The following is a 24,000-nucleotide window of genomic DNA, read 5'->3' on the forward strand; positions in this document are numbered from 1 at the left end:
TGCCCAGAATAGGGCCGCAAGGGATCGCAACAGTGTTGCTCGCAAAAAATATAAGGTCAGAGCTTTGAAGATTGGCTATTTTCGGCAAGCAACACCATCCCATCCTCTGATGCTCTGTTCTTCCCTTCTCTATCGTGTCCTTGCTTCCTTGCTCCTTCCTTGTCCTTTATTGTGCCCCGTTCCTTTCCCGCCCTCTTTTTCCTCACCCACTAAACCCCTGCCCTCCATCCCATCCATCTCCTCCATCTGTGGCGAGAGTAACTGGTTTTATAGCCAGACAGAAAAAAGGCTGCAAGCGCCGCGCTCTATTGAGTGCCAAATACTGATTGATTGAAGAGTAAAGGGCTGGTGGCAGGTGTGCTACTGACAAATGTCCAAGGCCTCGGAGACGAGAGTTAAACCCGGCACTAACAGATACCACGGCCCGGTGGACAGGACTACCTCCGATACACCCAGGTGAGAGCCAATTTTGAGATTTGGAAATAAATCAAAAACCGCCTCTCTGCCCCCCCGTGTGCGCGGCTTGGAAATATCATCCCAAAACCTTTAGGGGGAATTAGGGGGAGATGGAATTAAACTCGGGCCCAAAGCCCCGTAAGATGACATAGCACATCTGTAATCATGCTGTTTATCTTTCATGTGAAGTGAAAGTGACAGCACTTTTAAGCCATAAAAACCCTCAATAACCTGCATGGACAAGTGTGCTCGATGAATGATAGGGCCATTATGCTGCCATAATTAACACTTTCCATTTCACTGGCAACATCGCCGAGGCATCTCGCGGGACTTTGTGCACATGCTAGTACATTTAGCCGATTGGGAGTTGTACCCCTGACCTACAGTATAGTGGGATATCCTAATATAGTTACAGTGCTGCAATATGCTCTTAACCACGTGTCTTGAACCCTATACTAGCATCCCCATTCTGGGGCAAACGTTTTGGCAAGAGTAGCAGACGTGGAGAGGACTAGATTGGCTATTTTCGGCACAGATATTTAGTGTACAGCGAAAACAGGTGGGGGCGTATTTGGGAATACGGTCAACTAAGTAGGTTTAGAGGAGAGTGTGGTTTCTGGGGATTTGTATCATTAGTCCTACTTACCCAGGGTCAGAAAAAAACTCATGAATGCCTTACTTTGTGAGCATAGCCTAGTTTTGCGTTATCTTTTTGTACGCGATATAAACAAACAAAAACACGCACACACGCGGACACGGACACACGCACACGCGCACACACACACACACACACACACACACACACACACGCACACGCACACGCACACGCACACGCACACACACACACACACACACACACAAGAAAGTCTATTTGCCTGCTTTTGAGGCAAGCCGCTTGTTGATCCCATAGACACCCAGGAACTGAGCTGACCTGTGTGGCCGCAAGATCACCTCTGATACCTGCAAACTATATGCCTTAGATTTGAGAGTGGTGTAAAGTGAGGTGGAGTGGATCGTTTATTATAGAAGAATATTAATATCCAGTCAGGGTAAAGTCAACCATCAGGGAAACAGGGAAACAGCAACAGAGAAACAGCATACAGCATATAGAGCTCTGGCCCGCCGACCAGAGCTTTGCCCTGTGGGGCAGAAGCCTCCTGAAGTGTCATATGGGACACCTCTTATACACCAAGGTGCTCTCCCTAGATGGAGATAGAATCTAATCAGCTATACTAAGTACCATACAGTATATAATAAGGCTGACTGGTTAAGTTGCAATGACCATGTTGTATAGCATCACTTAGTACAGATTTTATGCTGACACAGAGTAGAAGTCACAGTCCATGGATGTCAGCTGTTGGATTGACAGCTGCAGGTACATCTAAATGACTAGCCTACTTAAGCTTGTGAGATTTTCTTTAGACTACATACACATATTTGTTACTCTAAATATTTCTACCTCACGTTGCAAGTGGACAGGGATTCTTTTATTAAATCGGAGCATTGTGGAATATTTTATGCATTTTCAAAGGTTAGTGCAAATGTCAGAAAGCGTGGCATAAGTCGAAAAACAATGTTAGCAGTCAACGAGTTAACATTACATTCTAACACTCTTTGCAAGTAAGACAAACATAGGTCAGTGCTTCCCAAACGTTTTTAGCTCAAGACCCAAAATAGAAAATAGACATTTGTCTGGGACCCAAACTCGACTGATTCTTTCATTTTATGTATATAAAATGCACACGCACTCTCATGCACACGCATACAAATTTAACATCCTTATTTGTGTTCACATTTGACAAGAAATTCTTGAACACAAGCACACGCACGCACGCGCGCACGCACGCACACACACACACACACACACACACACACACACACACACACACACACACACACACACACACACACACACACACACACACACACACACACACACACACACACACACACCTCCCAAATGGGTCCCTCCGAAATGACAAAAAAAAAGTTGCAGGAGGAAAAAAAAGCAGATCCACAAGCTCACATGCACATCGCAGTGTGACACATTGGGAGCTTGTAGATCGGCTATCGGCACCATTGTACGCCGAAGTAGAAAATAGGGATTTTGAATGACTTTAGTCGTCATTCAAAATACTTTTTCAAAATACTTTTACTCCTGAGAACCCCTTGACGTTATACATAGATTTATCTTCTTCATTTTGCTCTCAAAGTGCACCAGAGTAACACATTTAAGTTACAAATGCAAACAAAAAGGGATAATACCCACTGACCACCAGGTCTGACCCCCCCCCCCCCCCCCCCCCCCCACCACCACCCCAACACAAGTACAAGCACAAGGCCAGATTAGATTAGATTCCTGGCCAACCAGACCATTTGCAAATAAAATCAGCACTCGACTGGTCTGACTCTGCACGTATTTATTATTTTGCAGGGGTGACTATTATTTTGCAGTCACCCCTGCAAAATAATAAATACGTGCAGAGTCAGACCAGTCGAATCTCCAGTAGTTTTATTTGTCTCTCTCCTGAAGTGTTTATTCTCTCGGATTCAAGTTTGTCCATGTCGAACACCGACCAGCCCTTCTAGCTTCAACTGGTTGAAGCGTGCTAGACTTCTCCAGAGCCGTGCAGAGAGCACTGAGTGGGCAGGTGCTCAAACCTCACAAAAGGGCACTTATGTACGCTAGGGTATTAACGACTTGTGAGGGCTATAGCAGGGGTCAGACCACTTTTCACTGAGTCGAGTAGACTCGACAAAACCCAAAAATATCTTACCTCTGGGCTTCATAGAATAGCCTAAAGCAATCCTTTCTCCCTTAATAAGGCGTTTGTTTTGATGTTAATAATATAGATTCCACTGCAACCAGCATCATTGAATAATTACAATCCCAATTAATATTTTTGAATACCTTACTTTTATTGTATCATAGTGTATGACTTAATCATCTTGGCCCCCAACATAGTGTTTGTGGTAAAAGTAAAAAAAAGTATAATAATAAAAACAATTCCAACACTACTGTACTATGTGTGTATGTCCCTGGCACACTGACAGCAGGCCAGGGAACTGAATTCTTCACTATTTTTTAAACCAGTCAATATTCCTATGGTGGTTTCCGATGGAGACACAAACGAGACTTGTTGTGTCTCCATTGGAAACCACTGCTGGTCATCAAATTATTGGTTTTCGGAATGTGACAAAAACAAAAAGATATCCATGAATTCAAGTCTCCATGGGGTGAGTAATCGATAGAAAAAAGTCATTTTGGGGGTGAACTATCCCAGATAAGTCAGATGTGGTGCCAAGAAACAACATGAAATATCTCTTATCATTTCACATCTGTCGTTTGAAGATGGCATCTCCTGGATTCACTGCAGGTACGTTCATTTCATGAGACTGATATCAAATCCTTTCTTGTTCAGTCACCCAAATTCACACTGACACACACACACACACACACTTCTCTCCCGTCACTCCACTATTCATCATCGAAGCCCCTTGACTGCTGGAAGCACAAGAAGGAAAGTATATCTCACTGTCCTATATTTCTCTTTCATATGAAAATAATTTAATCCCGAAAAATGGCAAAAGTGGCAGCGGGGGGAAAAAAGCCAAATGTCTGTATCACCATGATAATAAATTCGATTCAGTTCAATAAGCAGTGTTTAAAATTGATTGGCAAGCGAAAACAGAGAGGGAGAGAGACAGATGTCGTCTCCACAAACTTTCCACCCAAAATGTCACCCTGATATCTTTACAACAAAAGCAAATGCTTTATTCTACTGGGGATTCAGTACTTCTGCTTGGGATGTCTCTGTTAAAGCCAAACTACTTTAATCATATCTTCCAAAATGCCTGGAAGGTAATGTCTACTCTATCTTCCCGAAGGAAACATGAGCCGTGTCTTTTATTATATTTTAATCCTGTACGTATCTCTTCAGCTCTTCTCTTTTCTGATGAAGTTAAGTGAAAAGACTGATGAACGCATCTTCTTCTGACAAACTTGTTTTTGCCCTGCTAGTGTCAGAGCACTATAGGATGGCGATGTTGGTCCCCAACAACATAACTCGAAAACTACTGACTGGAAATAAGTGTTTTGAGTGATGCTTCCACATGCTAGGCTCTGGATTTCTTGTCTCGTTTTGTAGTCACAACGTTTTTTCATTTTTTCTTCTCAATCCAAATAAAGTCTAAAGGCCCATTCCCGCTGGGCCAGATAACAGATTAAAAAAAATCTCTTTCTCCAGATATTTTTCCATTCAAAGTGGATGGTAGATACAGATAAAAAAAAATATCTGCCACAGATATTTCTTTTATCTGTGGCAGATTTTCTTTACCATCCATTTTTGAATGGCAAAAGACGCACACATTTGAAACTTGGAGATACGAGGTTTCTGCCTGACAGTGACGATATTTTAGTGATTATGTTGCGAGGAAAACGTTGAGATAACAGCCATTTTGGTTAGAACTGTCTGAAAATAACTTTGTACTTCAAGTTTAAAATGATACAAAAAAAACTAACCCTTTTTTTTTTTAGTGTCCAAATGAATTCCAAATATTATCAAATTATCTCGCGGCACCCCTGGACTGCTGTCATGGCACCCCAGGGTGCCCCGTCACCCACTTTGAAAACCACTGCCCTATGTGCATTGTGGTGACCCGAATGGCCCTTATACCAGCTTTTCCAGCCTTTCGGTGTAAGGAGCACAGCCTCGATCTGGGGACTTTAAAGAATCTTGAAAAGATCTTGTTGCTTTTTTGACAGTAGCCAAGAGAGCTTTCACATCTTTGAAAGATTCTGACTGTGTTGGTTGAATCCACTCTTCCTGCAACCCATCTGAAACAGAGGCTGGCTCCTTAAACATGTGTGCAACAGTTTCTTAGCTCTCCTCTCTTCTATTAATTTGAAGACTATAGTAATTGGGCGACTTTATTTTTCTTTCTTTATTCTAGAGAAACTTTATTTTGCAGCGCTACTCCTCCCGCAGTTTTTGCAGCACTCACTTGATCCATATGTGTCCCAGCACCCCCAGCAGCTAGTCATCTCGGGGACTGTCATTATTCCCTGTAGCCAAAATGATTTTTTTTTTTTTTTTTGCTCTTTTTTTTTTTATGCCACAACAGCATCTCATAATATCTAGGCTACATTTCACTTAAACGCCAGAGCTTAACTCTGCATGTAAATAAGACTTTTTTTAATTAATGTGAGAGATCGGTACATAATTCTGTTAGTCCTCCCAGTTTATATTAGCTAAAATGCTAACTAGCCAGCAGAGTTGGGATCCGTTACTCCAAAAAGTAGTGCACTACATATTACATATTACCTCTGAAAAAAGTAGTGCCTTACACTACTTCATTACTTCCTGGAGAAAGTAACTCGTTACACTACTCGTTACACTACTTTTGCGTTACTCCATAAAAAAGCCTGAGATGCATTGCCAACATATATTAGATGTATTAAATATTTATTATATATTATTATAATATCTAATACAATACAGTTATGTTGTTCAATGAAGTGAGCAGGGCTCACTGGTGGTCATTTGAATGAGTCTAATAATAATAATAATATTAATAATACGAAGTTATAATAATTAATCAAAATTATAATAATTAAATTATTTCTGAGCCCCTGTGGCCTTATTTAGCTCACATATGAGTTTATTCATTTATTTATGGACATACATGGTTTCCACCTGACATTATAGCCTATAGTTCTGTATCCATATGTCAGTCAGTTTAAGCAGATTTCATTCCATTTGGCTCCTATGAATTTTCCAGTCCAGGGGTGGACATGACCTGGCGGAGATTCTCCCCCCACAGAGCGCAGCAGGTCATATAGTAATTATTATAATTTGTATTAGTAAGTAGGTAGTTCTGTAGTCAAATACAGCTGGGGGGCTTATTACCCCAGGGGGGGCCTATTCCCCCACTCTACCCTACACTGTAAAATATTTCGCTGTAAATTTACAGTAAATTACTGGATAATAATTGCATTACTTTCACAGTAATTTTCACAGTAAATATTGCACTGTAAATTACTGTAATTTCACAGCTGTGAAATTATGGTAATTCACTGTGATTTAGCAGTATGGATTGCAGTTATTTACTGTAATATTACAGTAGTTGCCTGTATTTTTACACTATTACTGTGAATGTAATGCAGCTCAGTAGGCAGTAATTTACTGTATATTTACAGTAAATTGTATCTAATACAGTAAGATATTGTAAATTTGAATTTATAGGCCCATTCCCACTGGGCCAGATAACAGATAAAAAAAGCTCTTTCTCCAGATATTTTTCCATTCAAAGTGGATGGTAGATACAGATAAAAAATATCTGCCACAGATATTCTTTATCTGTATCTATCATCCACTTTGAATGGAAAAATATCTGAAGAAAGAGATTTTTTTTTTTATCTGTTATCTGGCTCAGTGGGAATGGGCCTCAACTGTGATTTTACCAAACATACACAAACATGCTAAAAGAAAAAGAAAAGAAAGAAAAACAACTTCATTCATTTAAACGTTTTATTGTACAATTCCAATACAAAGTGCAACATTTCAAATGGACAAAGAAGAACCACACCAGTCTCTCTTAAAGCCTTTTACTCAGTAGAAGTGTTAAGTCTACAAACACTCCTGGAGTTTGGTCTGGTGTCTGGAGGCCAGTTTGAAAACTGGTTGTCATAGACTTTAGTTATTTAGGAGGCTGCAACACTGTTTTCCAGTGAAACTCCAGGAGTGATTTTGTGGACTAAAAAACTTCACCTGACTTTGTATCAGCATGGTGGTGAGTAGATACAATATTTTCCCTTTTGGGTGAACTGTTCCTTTAACTGCAAAATAACTCATCTACTCACCCTCATGCCAGTTGGAACAGAGGTGAAATGTGTCCATATAACACAAATGGAGGTTGCCTTCACAACTTAGGGATAAATGGTGACTGGTTCTCTCTGGCAACCCTCCTGTGTGTTATATGAACACACTTCAGCAGGCACGAAGTATGTGAAGTACACCTCAACATTGCACTCAGTCACATAAGTCCTGAAGGTATAAGGCAACACAGCAGTGGTAAGAACAAAGCAACCTAATGTTTACATAAATTACAGTATGCACCTTGCTAACATGCAGGCAGAGACGGAAGAGGCGAGCATTGCTGAATGAAGTGACAGGGCATCGGCAAAGAATATTGACAATTTTACATATCCAGATAAGAAGAATGGCTGGTGGAGTTGGACAAACAAGAGTAGGGCATCTGAAACACGTATGAGTGTGTCTCATATTCGAGTCCTGAATACCATCGACCATTCAAAGTCCACAAGTTTTCTCAAATGCGTATGAGTGTGTCTCATATTGGAGTCCTGAATACCATCGACCATTCAAAGTCCACAAGTTTTCTCAAATGCGTATGAGTGTGTCTCATATTGGAGTCCTCAATACCATCGACCATTCAAAGTCCACAAGTTGTCTCAAAAGTGTGCTCACGTGTGGGTTGATACGCCACGCTTCTTCGATTTGGAGCCTCTCTCAGGGTTAATGCCCATGAAGCACCTGTAAACAATAAGACAAGACAACAACTTTTAGTTTCACATAAACATAATATTGCATCGTTTATACAAGGCACATGCAGCAGTTCCCCTTTCCCTTAAGTAAACCCTACACCAGGGGTTCCCAAACTTTTTTGTCTCAGGGTACCCCATAAATATTCTTTTTAATCCGAAGCACCCCTACATTATAATTTTCACTCCCAGCACCTTATATTTATAGCATATCATCGTTGTCGGGTGGAAACCTTGTATGTCCAAAACCGTTAGTTTTGTATTTATCATCCATAAAATGTACTAAACTAGTGAAAAGTTATGTTGAGAGGAAAACGTTGAGATAATATCCATTTTGGTTAGAACTGACTGAAAATAACTGTACTTCAAGTTTAAAATGATACTAAATATTTGTCCAAATAAATAAATTCCAAAGATTATCAAATGATCTCGCGGCACCCCTGGACTGCCGTCGCGGCACCCCAGGGTGCCCCATCACCCACTTTGAAAACCCCTGCCCTACACCACAGAAAGAAAGTAGTACCGAGAGTAAGTAACATTCAAGTATCAATGTTGCAAGCAATCCAGTACAATGCTTCAGTACAATTTCAGTGTTACAATACCTCCAATCCAGAGTACACACACCATCCTCAGGATACAGCAGATTGAAGTTGTAGTAGATCGCGAAAACCACAGCTATCCAATAATGATCCCATCGTGTTGTCCCATCACCACTTGCTCTTCAATGGACAGCATCCAGGCCATAGACTTCATTAAATCACCTGAAAAGAGATACCCATTATGTGATATTGTAGAGGTGAAATGCTAATTGAACAAGAGTAGAATTTCAATGATCAGCAACATCACAAACTGTGACACAACTCACTTTATTTTGATCTGACAGGCATTTAAGACAATTCTCAAATTAGGGTCAGATTCAGCAATGTATTTTGTCTGGGATTTTGAAGGGTTTTTGAAGGTAAGACAGAAATATAAGCCAGATTTTGTCACTTTACATACACTATTTTTACGACCAGGTTGATGAATCGTCCGGGGACCCCCAGGGGTCCTTGAGGGAGTTCTAGGGGGTCCCCAGCTAAATTATAATTAGGAACTAAATTGACCCTCATTGGGTATGTAACTCAGAACCAAATGGACCCTAACAGGTCCATTTTGGTCCCATTTGTACACTGAGAATTACATTAACATTGATTTTACGATATACTGTAGATTGGGGTCTCAGAAATAGATATGCCATTAAATGGGGGGTCTGTAGCCTAATCTTCTCTTATGGTGGTCCCTGGCATTGCTTTTCAAATGGGGTCTACTGGCTAATAAGTGTCAATTTGGGGGTCCTTGACACAAAAAGGTTTGAGAACCACTGCTGTAGATCAAGACACTGATCAGCTTATGTGAAAAGTATCTTATGATCACGTAGATTATAATATAAAATCCAGATATCAACAGTACCTTGGACAATCAAGCAGGGGGTGCTTGGTAATTTCTCTGTCCTCTGCACATCAGTGGCTGTGGCACACAGCTGTAAAAAACATAAGACAAGAAAACAACCACCTCAATGATTGACCATGCCCAAGAGATCTCAAGCTGACACCAAACTCTCTCCAGGACCTCTAGATAAAACCTTATCTAGAACCTCAATCAATTTGTCAATCACATTAGATCTACTTTCTATTATTCTATGCCAAATTCTATTAGCAATGTTAAATGCAGTATACATTTTCAGTAGCCTATAAGTATAATACCTTTGGATAAACTCCAGAGTGCAAGTGCCATCCTCAGGACACTGCAGATTGAAGTTGCAGTAGCCATCATGTGGTCCCATCTTATTCTTCAATGGACAGCATCCTTCCAGGCCCAAGCCAAGGCTTCATTATATCACCTGAACAGAGATACCCATCGTGTGATATTGTTAAGAGGTGAAATGCTAAAAGCATTCCACAATATACACACACACACACACACACACACGCACACGCACGCACGCACGCACGCACGCACACACGCACACGCACACGCACACACACACACACACACACACACACACACACACACACACACAATTTATTTATGCCCACAGAGTGGCATATCACTCTGTGGCATGTACTGTTTTGGTACAGTTTAAAAAAATGAAATCTTTCCAAAATGATCAGTTTATTTTACTTTAATATTATTTGATGAAGATAGAAATAAAATCTCTATTCAGACACGTTCCAGTATTTTTCTGACTTACATTATTTTCTAGGTATGCTTACATTATGATATTAAGTGGGGGGAAAAATCACCCTATGTCACCCTAATGACCATAATGTCTCACATGTGGAGGAAAGGGGAGGGGCGAGGAGATTCCATCAAAGTCAAAACAAAGTTTTAATGTAGGCAATTAAATATAATATAAATTTAATCCATGCATAAAGATTTAAGGACATTATACTTATGATGGGATTTCTGACGGAAATTAAGCTCCTACTGCAGTGGACAGCACAAGCAGGTAGGCTAATAATCAATCATTAATCTGATGGTCATGCACCCGTCAAATATAAACCATCTACAGCAGTGGTTCTCAAACTTTTTCACGTCAACAAACCCCAAAAAACACTTATCAGCCAGTGGACGTCCATTTGAAAAGATATACACCAGGGACCCCCAAGAGAAGATTTTTAAGGCTCTGTAGTGATTCCATTTTAATTTCAAGGACCCCCAGGACATATTTAATGGCATTTCTATCTCTGAGATCATGATATATGTTAATTTAACTCTCAGAATGTACAAATGGAACAAAATGGACCTGTTATCATTTAGCCAGGGACCCCCTGGAACTCCCTCAAGGACTGCTGAGGGGTCCCGGACCCCACTTTGAAAACCAATGATCTAACTACAGGCTCCTGTGTCGTGACGCTTGGCTTGTGGATCGGTTGCTTTTACAGCAACTTTGAGCCACACCGGAGCATAAAACCTCCCCCGGTGCAAATATTATCATTGATATAGTTGAGAACCAAATGGACCCGGCGTAAGGATACGTAACAACTGACACAAGGATTGTCTGTGGTTCTCTAAGTAGTGTCCGGTCATTATCGCGTCCGAGTGATGGAGTTCCAGATGGACCACAGCTAAATGATAGATATAGGAACCAAATGGACCCGTATGGGTCTGTAACTCGTGCGTCGCGGGTGGCGGCGGCGGGGATGTATTCCACGCGCGTCGGCCGTATTGAACCGGGCAGGGCGGGCGACCGTTCCCTACCGCGGTCCGCTAGTAGTAAGCAGCCGACATGATATAAATAAGCCCCGCTGACGTGCAGCCTCTCGGCGGCAGAAACCACTCAAGCACACCGGTGAACCGGCTTGGCGTTTACACCGAGCGACGCGCGCCACTGTGAGCTTGTATATCTGCTATTTAGTTAAAGCCGTTTGTGAGGGGAAACACACATTTAACTCAACAGTTTAAATGTGTGTTTCCCTCACACACCGCTTTAACTAAATAGCAGATATACAAGCTCATAGTGGTGCGCGTCGCTCGGTGTAAACGCCAAGCCGGTTCACCGGTGTGTTTGTGTGTTTTCTCCCCCTCGACAGGCTCACGTCAGCGGGGAAGCAGTGCTGCTGCAGCCTGCACTGCAGCACACATACATTACTGGAGCAAGACTGAACCCTAGCCCAAGCACAACTAGTTGTCATTAAGGTGGAGGGGGTAAAAAAGAGCGTGACTTACCTTATCAGAGCAATGTTATGAACTTCACATGACTTCTGAAAGTTCCTTTGAATTGAAATTGACTTCATAATTCCATCTTCACCATCAGTTCCCTGCTGCTTTCCCTCTCACAGCTCACAATGGATAAAATTTGAAATGAAATCCCACAATGCAGCGCGGATCAAGTAATTTGTTGTGGTATCACAGTAACATTCTGAACACAATATTTTATTGTGAGATATATTGTAAAGTGTTGTGTAATCCTGATAACAATTTAGAGTACAGTCATTTGTTGTGTTATCACAGATGATGGTGTGATTACACAGTAATATTCAGAATACAGTATTATATTGTGAAATAATAATGTAAAGTATTGTGAGATCCTGGTAATATTTAACAGTGTACTGTAGCAGGCGAAAGTGATGGAACTACAATGAGATGACTCCGTGTGCAGCAGAAGCACTAAAACAATGTCAAACTAATTCTAGCAGCGGAAAACTTCCCATTTGCTTAAAAAAGCAACATGCAGCGATGGTTTTGCATAAGGAATTATTAATTGTCCGTCATCATCAGCTCATGTCAGAGTCTCAGAGCAAAGGTGAGGTGCTCTTTTTCCCTCTCTCTCTCAGCCTACCGTACATTTCCAGTAGGCTAATTCATTCTTGTGGCTCGCTGGATATTTAATACTCACTATTTGGGGGTTTTAATGTATCTTGTCACGTGTAGGATATTAATCTAGGCTGTGATTCAAACGTCGGCTTTGCGCACCTCGTGATGCGCTGCCGTGCCACTCTTTTTTTCTCTTTTCTCTCTCTCTCTCCCTTTCTCTCATGGGCAAAAGGTAACTCATTTCTTTGCTTGATATTATAAATATCCGTATTTGGGGGGTTTGCTGTTTTTAGTCCCTTGTATTAATCTATATGCGATGGTTATCAAATGTCGGGTGGCTGCTGGCTACGGCTTGATTGCCACAGTGTCACCGTGACCTGCTGCTGCGCTGACAATCAAATGTGTTATCAAATGTGTTTGATTACCTCTTCTTTGGTTAGTTATTTTAGATAAATGGCAGTTCCAATGTTTTAAAAGACAAGTGATGATGTTTACAATAGGTTCCTGCTGAAGGCAGAAGCAGAAACTGCAGGCACGAAAGTAGCGAGTAGCGAGTAACGCGACCAGGCAGTATTTGTAGTGTTATTATTATTTCGGAGGAGTAGTACCGTTACACTACTCGTTACCGAAAAAAGTAGTATTATTACAGTAACGCGTTACTTTGTAACGCGTTACACCCAACTCTGCTAGCCAGCCTTTGTTAGCCGTTTGTAGCCAAATGCGGTAATATCGGGACTCCATTACTTAGCGAAGCAACCCACAGTATTTATCCCATTAATTTAATGCCACGTGTGTTCCAAATGAACAATTATTAACCACGTAATGTATGATTTTGTGTATTATTATTTATTATTCTTCCGCCGTTCTTGACTTCCGCTGTTTCTTCTTCTACGCTGGTGAAATGATCCTGGAGCGGCCTGGAGACGTCTGTGACGTATGCTCCGGTGCGGAAGCTTCCTTTGTCACTGAGTTAGCTTAGCATTGAATAGATCAGTGTCGTCCTAAACTATCTAATTCTAACGTTCAGGGTGTTTGTTTTTTTGGACAATAAATTGACAGCCAAGAAAACATGGATGGAATGCAATCGTTCACTCGCCGTCGGAAAGTTGACTTTAGAGTAGACTATTCTGGTTGACTGGCTATGAGTGGCTAACGGCTAACGCTAGCTAGCGTTAGCTAGCGCTAGCTGCAGCGCTAGCTGCAGGCTATAAACAAATAAAACGTGACCCAACTCTATTGTTGCTCTCTTCTACAAGCTCACAACGCGAGGCGGTTAAGCCTGTAGATTGTGTTTTATTATCAGGTCAAATAATCCTTCTGGCTGAAGTTACACAAACACTGATTATGCTACATTTAGCACAGTTAGCCCTGTTGCACACGTAATAGGTTCACTTCAACCTCGTGTTGAGCAGTTAATCCTATTTGCTACGTACGTCTACAAAAACCTTCATATTTCAAAGATAACGTGCTTACTGAAGTCTCACAGATGTCACAGTATGGTACGCTCAAGCAGAATTGCCCGTATCTTTCGTATTGTTTAATAAACTGCATTTTAATCCGATCAGATGCCATTTTCTGTTGTTTTTCAGCCATGCGACCCCATCGGTTGCGAGGTGTACTGCACTTAGATACATTAATACCTTTTTAAGGAAACGACGACCGATCGGATTAAAATGCTCCTCATTAAATAATACGATCATTACGGGACATTCTGCTGGAGCGTACCCTATGGTGACATCTGTGAGCCTTCACTAAGCAATTTATCTTTGTAATCTGACCGTTTGTGTAGACGTATGTAGCAAATTGGTTAAACTGCTTCACGGTTGGCGCACTGTAGCGTCTTTACATTTAGCCCAATAATGCTTGAGATGCTGTTGTGGCATTATCTTTTTAGAGAGCAATAACTAAAGTTTAAAACATACATAAACCACTTTAGCCCTATGTTATACCAAGGCTATTTGAAAATAGACGATCTACAAGCTCACAACGCATTGCGGTGCGACGCGTTGTGAGCTTGTAGATCTGCTATTTTCAAACATTTTGTACTTTTACTTTTGGTACTTTAAGTACATTTGGATACCAATACTTTTGTACTTTTACTCAAGTACATTTTTTATTCTGGACTTTTACTTGTAACAGAGTGATTCTACATTGCAGAATTGATACTTTACTTTATTATAAAATGTTGGTACTTTTTCCACCACTGTGTAAACGTTTGTGTTCTCATGCCAATAAAGCTTCTTTGAATTGAAGATTGAATTGAAGATTGCTCCCCATGTGGCGGAGTCAGGTCATTGCAGGTTAGAAATTTATTTAAAACTTGAATATCTCAAAAGTACTATTTCAGCATGGCATCATTCTATAAGCCATATCTTCAAAACTGTTGGGTCAATCTCCACAACCAATATATCATTTTGTAGCTATGATCCCCAGCTTTCAAATGAAATGAAAAAATGAAAATGAAAAAAATTGCAATGACTGGCTCCTGGGGAGATTGGGACACATATGTCAAATCGACTTCATTGGGAATCATGTGCTTGTATTTTACGTTGTATTGATATTAATTCAAATGATTTAATTGACTTATAACGGGGGTAAAAATTCCAGTCAACACCAAATTTGATTCACATGTCAAGGGTTGTGTACTCAACTAATCACCAAAAGCATTTCCACTTTGACCCATAGGGGGCGCCACAAATGAGCAAAATGTAACCGTTTGATGCAAAAAACAGATTTTCGAGGGTATACCAATCCTTTCAAAAGATTATATTTACCCCCAGCGGATTCCTTGTGTCCTGGTGGCCACAAACCTCACGACTTGTGTAATATTGTTTTCTCACTCAACAGTAAACAAACCAACATAAGGTTTAGGTGTATAGAGGGTATCTGCACATTTCTAAAGTGACAATTTAAGGACTTTTTAATACCTCTAGTCTAGAATGACAAATTAAACACTGGCCAAATTGTCAAATATTAGAGGCAGAAATTGTGAAAATAGCCGATCTACATGCTCACAACGCCTCGCAATGTAATGCCTCAAAAATATAGTGCTCATCAGGCTGGGGGGTCCCCAGTTAAAATATGATTAGTTTGGGGGTCGCGGCCTGAAAAGGTTGAGAACCACTGTTCTAGTTTACTGTTCATTCCTCCCTCTGCCCTTTCCCTTTCCCTCTCTATCCTCTCCCTTTTCACCTTCCCACTCCTCTCCTTACGTGATCTCTCCATCCTTCCTCTTTGTCCCTGGGGATTTATGGAAGCTTCAGAGCTCCCTGGAAGCCTTCCAATTCCTTCTGAACAGGAAAAAAGAGAGAGAAACTCTCTCTATCTCTGCTGTCTAACCCGTACCCCCCCCCCAATCCCCTTTACTTCTCTGACCCCACAGCTATTCAATTTCATTTCATCCTATCTTCGGTAAAGTTGAGCTGATGAGCCCAGGGTCCCCCCCGATATTGATCCTTAAATGAATGTGCGGATGATGAAAAAGGCCACTACCCCAATGGTCAATTGGTCGGGCCGGGGCTCCATTGGCAGTGTCCAGTCCCATTAAGGTTGGTGGGTCTGGACATGTAATCCACTTGTGGTACCATTTGTCAGAGGAGGAGTGGAAACATGTGGGTTTCTGGCCCCATATTGAGCTTAGTCATCTTCAAAGCAAGTCACGCAAATGCACGTGCGCTCACACACACACACACACACATGCACACACACACAGGCACATGGGCACGCACACACACACACACACACACACACACACACACACACACACACACACACACACACACACACACACACACACGCGCGCGCACACACACGCGCGCGCACACACACACGCGCGCACACACACACAGGCAGAAAGTAACCTGATTGATGCTGTTTTACACTGAGAGTTCTTTAAATACTTTTAGACCTTTGGAGGTCTTGATGAAATAAAGGAAAGGATTTAAAAAGGTTATAGGGTTACATTTTGATTCATCACTAATGTGTGTCGATATTTCAACCATAAAAAAAGTTATTAAAATGTTTTATTCATGTTAGCACGATAATATAATATGTATCTTGAGGCTACATCAATAAATCAATCAAACATTAACTTGCTTTTTTGTTAAGGGGAGACATGGCAGGTGAAAACATGTAAAAAATCAAAATTTAAAAAATTGAGATTTTTTACTATTTTGCTTCCCAAACATGCCTTCTTTCAAACTAATGCAAAATAAACATTGAAAATACACATATAGATGTTCATTTCACACGTGAAGGTGCCGAGTTAACAGCATTTGATCCATACATTTTTTATAAAATAAAGATATAAATAGACAATAGAAAATAATTAAAAGATGAATCAAAGAAACATGGCCCCCGCACGTATTAGGAGGGCAGTATGAGTCACCAAAACCGAGGACAGGTGTTTTTGATGAATCTAACATGATTAAAATGGAATTTGAAGTTACAATTGGTTTCTATATGATGGGGGTGTGTCTGATCTTTAAAGGCCGTTTTCTCAAAATGTGTTTTTCCTCATATTTAGGTACATAAATCTCCACTTCAGTTGCACCCACATACACCAAACCTTCCAATTTTATTCTTATCTATATCCTGAAGATATTTACAGAGGGGTTTGTTGATATATAATTCATAGCCTGATTTACATCACATTTTATCACTAAAAACATGGCGAAAATTGTTTTTTTTTTATGCCTGTTGACACTATTTTATGATTTATGGAGTGACAAAAAGAGATATCTAAAATCCCCTCTGTAATTATTTTTGTCTCTAATATGTCAAGAAAAGGAAACAATAGTTTTGAACCTGGCATTATCCAATCTTCAGATTTTTTTACCCTATTCACCTGTAGTGTCTCGCCTTAATGGTGCAGGGCACACAGGAAAAGTCATTGGAACCAGCTTTATACGCTTTCCTGTGTTATTAATGTATATCCATTCCCCTGTTGAGGTACACTAATTTCAAAACATCGATACCATATACTGTATGGATGTTCTATGTATTTAGCTGCTTTCACCCATCAGAAAACATGTTGTGCCAGGGACGCCCCCTGGCGTCACACCGCCATGCATTGTGAGAATACCTATTTTTGAAAGGCATAAAATAGCTGAACGCCTGAACCTTAGCGTCACAGTTTACAGTTTACAGTTTAGGCATTTAGCAGACGCTTTTAATCCAAAGCGACTTACAACCAGTAAGACTCCCTAATCGGGAGATAAGCGACCGTAGGTCACATGTATACACAAAGAGTAGGGAGCAGTGTCCCCAAAAAATGTGGAGGGATCCATGTTGATGACATGAGTGTAGACATACTGTGTAGCGAGTTTCGTGATAATAGGGGAGAAATTGGAGGAGCAGTGTCCAAAAATGTGCTTTCAAAAATCGGCCTGAAGGTGGCGCTATATGGGACAGATCCATGTTGATGACATGAGTGTAGACATACTGTGTACCGATTTGAGTGATTTTAGGGGCAAAATTGTAGGAGCAGTGTCCAAAAATGTGTTTTGCAAGAATCGGCCTCATGGTGGCGCTAGAAGAGGGCCATGTGAGAAATGAGGGGTGGGGTCTCCGCGCCGCCGAGGCGGACGAATAGGTACCGGCCCCGGCTCTCCCGGTCGCTCCTAGCCCAAGTTACGGCATTTTATGTGCGCTGCAGTGGCAGGGGGTCCTCCACTGGGGGCGCCACCACTTTTGCATCCGTTCTGGAGCACCAGGAGTCGGTGGTCCCCGGGAATTCCCCGTGAGCAGCCCCGTTGGGGTGGTCATTTGGTCATTTTTGCACATTTGGTCATTTTTTACACTTGGGGGTCCCCCAGGTCCCTGGAGCTCCGGGGGTCCTTGGAGGTTGTAGTTTGGCAGGCAAGGAGTGTGTGTGCAAAATCTGGCATGGATCGGGGCAACGGTTGCGGAGATATGAGCAGGGCAAAAGTGTGACGTGTGACTGACGCACGGACAGCCGGTGGAGCTTTTGATAGTAAATGCGACCTACGGTCGCAATAAGCAGATACAAAACATCACAAACTGATTGTGAACTAATTTTGCCGGGGACCCCCTGGTACTCCTTCAGGGACCCCGGGGGTCCCCGGGCCCCACTTTGATGGCCCCTGGTATAGAATATGGCATGTTATGTAGATTAACATCATATGATGATGCGCTCCCTATCTCATAGGGAATATCATTCTGCCCTTGGCAGCCAGCACCATTCTTTGCATTTCCACATCTGGTGGGATGTTAGTGATGAAACGCCATTAGGGACATGTCAAAATCTTCAAACAAACATCACGCAAACACCCACATCTATAGAAAGAAAGAGAGAAAGAGAGCGGGTGTTTGCAAATTATGATTTCTTTTTGCTTTTTGATCTTACCTGTCAGTGTCAGCTCATCCATGCTCCACCTGAGCACTGTGACATCAAAGGCCTTGTCACCTAGCTATCACTGCACTGCAGTCATGTGCTTTTTCCTTTTGGCTCCCCATCCCTACAGTACACTCACGTACAGCGCTGCTGAGCTGCCGTGCCATGCCAGGCAGAAACCATGTGAGCTTCTCCAAACCATTTTCATTGATCCCCCCCAAAACACTGGCACCTGGAGGCAGGTGAGGTGAGGCGGGACGACAACAACAACAAAACTTTGGTGGGAACTAGGGTTGGGATCCTTTTGGGGTTTTAATCATTCCAGTTCCAGTGGCTCAGGGGTAGAGTGGCCGCTTGGCAAACAGAAGGTTGGCAGTTTGATCCTGGGCTCCCCCCGATTGATTGATTGATTGATTGAATGTATTAGAAGTTTGCATTAGAAAAAGTACAGTTTTTCATGACAGCACAAATCACTGGTACAAGGTCTACTAAAAGGAGATCCTAGAAAGCCAAGGCTTATTTCCACAGGAACCACACTTTATGTATCTCATCATATAACATTGAAAGACAGACGGATAGAACATAGTACTTTATTTAGGATAACATCAATTTCAAAAGCAGAAAAAACATAACATCAAATACAATGGCAAAAAGGGGGTTAGGGTTAGGGTGGGAGCGTGGGGGCTAAGTCTATTTACAAGTCACGAGTAGCAGCCGCCTGAAGGTGACTTTTCATACCAATTTTGAAGGAGGCTAGGTATTTGCTCTCCTTTAAGGCTTGCGGAAGGGCGTTCCACATGTTGAGCAGGAGAACGAATTAGAGCCTTGTTTAGTGTTAAATCTACGTTGATGATGATTAGTGGAGCTGCCTCTGGTGTTGTGATCGTGAACATCCTTGACCTTTAGGAAGTAGTTTGTCAGGTACATGGGTATTTTGGAGGTGTAGTGTATCTTGTACACCAGGCCCATTGCAAGATGGTGTAATGTCAGCTACTTTGAGCCACCCCACGCTTTTTTATTATTTATTATTATTAGTAGTAGTAGTAATAGTAGTAGTAGTAGTAGTAGTAGTAGTAGTAGTTGTAGTAGTAGTAGTAGTAGTAGTAGTAGTAGTAGGGATAAAAAGTGTAAAGGAAAAAGAAAGTAGTAGAAATAGGAGTATTTACTTTTACTTACTTACTTACTTACTTACTTACTTACTTCACTTACTTAATGAGAAGGGTAAATCCTTCTCAGTACTCATTTAAGCTAAAATACAAGATATACATACAGTAGTCTACATACTAGTTTCAATTATTGCATCCAAATAAAACAATATTAGGTGAATGGAATTGGCCCCTCCATCTGACTAACCTCGATCTAAATTGTATAATTCATTCATCTTTATTGATTCATTAAGCAATTTCTGAAACTCGAAGCAGAACACTGCATTGAAATGTCCATCCTCGTTTCAAATGCAACATCAAATAGCCTTCATCAAAATGAATGAAATGTATGCAGGCTTAATTGGAACACCTCTAGTTTTGTGTCAATCTACAACATCAATAGCATGTTATAAGCTTTTATCTCTCTGTATGTGTGGCTCACACGCTTGCACATTTTGCCTTCATGTCAAGTCTGCAAGCTGTGCATCTGTTATCAAGAATGGTATTTCCTATGCCTAATAATATGAATGCACACAATTAATAAAGCACTTTTCTGAGCACTCAAAAGTTGTTTTCATTAAACCTGACCTGAATTGGCTCTGTTTGCCCCTCACAAAAAATAGGTGAACAGGCCATGAATAAAGTGAGCTTGTACAGTACATTAGCTATTTCTGGTGAATGTTTGTGCTCTCTGAATAATGTGGGCACCAGATCTTGAGTCGTGCTCAACTCTTGACTGGACAACAGCACATTTCTCAACAAGAGCACTTAAGGTATCTGCTGTGTTTTTCAGGCCGAATATAGGAGCGAATTTCGGAGCACGTAAATAAAAAAATCTACCTCACGTTATGTCAATCAATTTCGTATTTATTTTTGGACCAGGGTTGATTTTTTTCAGATTTTCGCAACTGTTGCCATTGAGTCCCTTGCTCTCGCTCTCTCTCTTTCCTCTCTCTCTCCCTGGTCTCCGGATTTTGGATTTCCAAAACAACGAAAAAACGCAGGGCAATATGCAACCATTTTTACTGTATGTTGGACAATAATCTGTTAAGTCATCTTTACACAGCAAGGCACCTTCTGATTTAAACAGCTCTTTGTCTCACACAGCATAAGTTCTAGAATCTATTTTAAACTATTGCTCTATTGTTTGTTTCTTTTGTTTTTCATGAAACCAAGCCGTTCAACTGACAATCTAACATGTTGTGAAATGCCTGGAGGAGAAATGTGTGCTCATGCTGCGATGAAACAAGACTAATAGTTTGCTTTTGTTCTTTTCAATTCTGAGCGTGACTTTTTCCTGCCACACCGTTGTTTTCCACAAGACTGACAACGGAAAGTGGTGACACACACACACACACGCACACACGCACACACACACGCACACGCACACGCACACGCACACACACACACACACACACACACACACACACACACACACACACACACACACACACTTCCATCCACTCTTGCAGATCGCAGCATACAGACTAGAAAAGTGTGAATTCTGACAGAGCAAGGCTGTCTGGAAACCAACTCACAGCCACTTCATGCATAATATTGACCTACTGCACCACTCATGAGATGCCCCAAGGCATTGTGTGCATCTCTGTGTGTGTGTGTGTGTGTGTGTGTGTGTGTGTGTGTGTGTGTGTGTGTGTGTGTGTGTGTGTGTGTGTGTGTGCGCGTGCGTGCGTGTGTGTGTGTGTGTGTGTGTTTGCGTGCGTGCGTGTGTGCGTGTGTCATGTGTTCTTGAAAAAGCCTGAGGCGTATTATCTGTGCGAATGTGTCTGAATGTGTGATTGTGTGTGCGTGCTTGCGTGTGTGTTTGTGTCTGTGTTTTCTTGAAAAGCCCCAAGGCATATTAGGGAGTCTGTGTGTGTGTGTGTGTGTGTGTGTGTGTGTGTGTGTGTGTGTGTGTGTGTGTGTGTGTGTGTGTGTGTGTGTGTGTGTGTGTGTGTGTGCGCGTGTGTGTGTGCGTGCGCGCAAAATGTGCAATGCATGTTCTTGAAATGTCCTAAGGCGTTGCGTGTCTCCCCTAACAGGCCTGACTTGCCACGAATATTTTTAAAAGTGTCGACATTGGCCCCAATGTGTTTCCCTGTTGGACTTGGACACACACACACACACACATACACACACACACACACACGCGCGCGCACGCGCGCGCATGCACACACACACACACACACACACACACACACACACACTCCCTGAAGTGTCTGAGGAAGCAGATTGTTCCCCATGGATAAACAAGACGTGCCTTCCTGTGGACCGGTGGAGGCAGACAGCGTGTTGCTCTTGCACTTGTCAAGCATCTCGGTCACAGCGTCACACCCCTCCTGCTGGTATTTTTAACCCCCTGTTATTTATTATTTATTTGTCTATTTATTCATTTCCCTTTTCATTTCAACTCCTCGGAATTGGGCGCTCGCTTTGCTATTCCTCCTTCTGACAGCTTTTTAGAATTGTAAATGCCCATATACTGTATGCCCCCATGAGGCGGTGCTGTGAGTTTGTATGTTACGGTGGTGGTGGTGGTGGCGGCCATGAAGCCATGCAGGAGGGCACTAACTTTTGTATGAAAACCCTCTCAGAGGTTAACCCACTTTCTCCGAATAAACCGCTAGGCAGGCAGGCATCTCTAGAGGAGTACTAACCAAAGGAACATAATAACCAACAGGGCCGTTTTTAGCTATAGGCGGTATAGGCGGTCGCCTAGAGCGCCATCCTAGAGGGGGCGCCGAGGGGGCGCCGAAATGGAGGGAGTGGACCAAAACCAGCCCAAAACCGGCCCAAAACCGACTAAATTCACGGCAAAACCCGTAAAAATCGCGCGCGCGGGAAGCGCGCGGGAGTGGGGGGGCACATTCGAGAGAGCTCGCCTAGAGCGCCGATTAGACGCGCTACGGCCCTGATAACCAATGTAGGCTCTGGGACTTGAGTCCACCAGCTGGATTTAGAACGCAAAATCCTGAGTGTCAGTTTAACCCATTTTGGACCCCTTTTGGGTTCTTGTACAGTATAGCATCATATCGCCACTGTCGGGCAGAAACCTTGTATCTCCAAGTTTCAAATGTGCACGTTTTTTCGTAAAGTAGGCCTTAAGTCCTGCTTCATCATATAAGACTGTTGCACAAAACTAGTGAAAATAGCTAATCTACAAGCACACAACGCCTTGCGGTGCGAGGCGTTGTGTGGTTGTAGATCGGCTATTTTCACTAGTTTAAATCATTTTTAAAATCATAAATACAAAACTAACAGTTTTGGACGTTTTCTTTTTGGACGTTTTCAGAAAACGTAAGTCAGGATTTAGAGGGCGTTTTTACAATCAGCCTCAGTCCTATGGGTTAACTCTGAGAGTATAAAAATGGACCTGTACAGTTTGCCTCCAATTTTTTCCCTCCAATGTGCATGTCAGCATCTCTTTGAAACTTTCCTTTTGAAGGGGTCAGAGGTGCATGGTGTATGCCCTGTTTCTGACCCTATATTTGAGATCCAATTATTAATTTTTCACATTTTCAATCCACTTTTATTCATTCTTCCTTTTCTCCTTCTCTAATAGGAACGTGCCCATTCAATCCACTAGAGTACATTTACTTGGTTACTTCTCACTACTGCAATTATCTGGAGCCCATATGGGTTGAGGAGCTGAGTTCTATTAATTTTCAACCGTTGTCTGTGCAGATTTTTGGCCTTTCCACCTTCATTCAGGCAAATTGGAATGTGTCGTTTCAACCTCACTGGCTGCCCAATAGAGCACTGTTTCTCAACGTTGGGTCCAAGGACCCCCAGGGGTCGAAATGGAACCATACAGGCCTGTAACGTGATTGTCCATTTGGTTACATTTGTATACTCTCAAACTTAGAAGAACACTTTACTGTTAAAATTGGGGTCCCAGGGAATATTATTTGTTTAATCAAATAGGGGTCCACGGTCTAATGCACTGGTTCTCAACCATTTTGGGCTTCAGTACCCCCTTTTCCGGATTGCTGAACGCAAGTACCCCCTTAATCGACAACAACATTTTAATTAGAAAATACTGACGTCAAAAGTCCATGTTTTATATGTCAATATATTGAAAATAAAATAAGTAGCCTATTGTTTTGCCAGTCAAAATTCTTACCTAATTTGGTTTAAAGCTTTACTGAGCAGCACGTTCACAAATACATGTGTACGTTTTTTATCAT

At 41.8% G+C, this 24,000-nt stretch overlaps 1 pseudogene across 1 annotated transcript in view; it reads left to right on the top strand.

Moving 5' to 3' along the window:
* The window catches only part of LOC308284849 (tumor susceptibility gene 101 protein-like), a 133,576-nt pseudogene that overhangs the window by 49,992 nt on the left and 59,584 nt on the right, over nt 1–24,000 (top strand). The window lies entirely within an intron of this gene.

The sequence above is a fragment of the Nannobrachium achirus genome, assembly GCF_963921795.1.
Source record: "Nannobrachium achirus genome assembly, chromosome: 5".
Classification (NCBI taxonomy): domain Eukaryota; kingdom Metazoa; phylum Chordata; class Actinopteri; order Myctophiformes; family Myctophidae; genus Nannobrachium; species Nannobrachium achirus.